The sequence below is a fragment of the Hippocampus comes genome, unplaced genomic scaffold, assembly GCF_001891065.2.
Source record: "Hippocampus comes isolate QL1 unplaced genomic scaffold, H_comes_QL1_v1.1 C16783614, whole genome shotgun sequence".
NCBI lineage: Eukaryota > Metazoa > Chordata > Actinopteri > Syngnathiformes > Syngnathidae > Hippocampus > Hippocampus comes.
Window position 1 is genome coordinate 1 of NW_017838827.1, and position 854 is coordinate 854.

The 854-nt window shown below is 43.2% G+C and overlaps 1 long non-coding RNA gene across 1 annotated transcript; it reads right to left on the minus strand.

Moving 5' to 3' along the window:
- Positions 1–25: 25 nt before the first annotated feature.
- LOC109509136 (uncharacterized) lies at positions 26–738 on the minus strand. Its single transcript, XR_002166880.1, has 3 exons — positions 568–738; positions 348–464; positions 26–253 (listed from the first exon to the last, which is right to left on the minus strand). It is a non-coding gene; the product is annotated as an uncharacterized LOC109509136 (long non-coding RNA).
- Positions 739–854: the final 116 nt, after the last annotated feature.

An 854-nucleotide genomic window follows, 5' to 3' on the forward strand; every position in this document is an offset into this window, starting at 1 on the left:
AGCCAACTTCAACACAGAAAAGGACCATGCCCGGACTTGACGTCCCAAACATGCATTCCGAACCAAGCCTTCTTTCTGTCAGGTTGCTGTGCCAACCACATGCTACATGAAATTCTTTAAGGTACCTGATCAGCTTCTGCAAGTATCCACAGGAGAAAGCCAATGACTGCAGGGTAAAGCATAGAGTTGGTGTAGAAACCAAGCCAGGCAAAGTACATGCTGATCTTCACTCCAAAGTAGTCGCAGATATCATCTGCACCGGGGAGGAAAACATACAGCGGCAAATATTATACCTATGTACAGTATCAAACTACCGACATTCACGCCGGTCATTTCCAGCGACCTACCCAAAGGTTGCCTTTCACAAACAGCCTGGACCCATGACGTCATCAGCTGATTAAGGATCCTCTGCTCGTGGAGAGGAAACATCTGATGGATCACACCACGGGCCACCAGCTCTGGAACTAGGCAACAAAGCGAAATTTGAACACGTGTACGTATCTAAAGCACGTGGGAGAGCTAAGATCAAAAACAAAAAAAGTTAGGTTTGTTCAAAAATAAGCTTACTGATGGGTTGTCCCTCCAGAAAGTGAATGTTGTGAAGAACTTCTCCCTGTTTAGCTCGCAGGTTGTCAAGCCAGTACTTGATGATGCTCTGACGCTCCTACAAATAAAGGATGAGGACAACCGGGTTCAGGCTTTCTTTTTCAAAAGAAACTTTCAAGACACGTTTTCTGTGTTTTCTTCACCTGGCAGATATGGTAAATAAGATATGATGTCAAATCTATACAAACAAAATAATTATTGTGCGCTCATTTTAAAACGATGGCATAATGGCATAAAAAGAAAAAAAA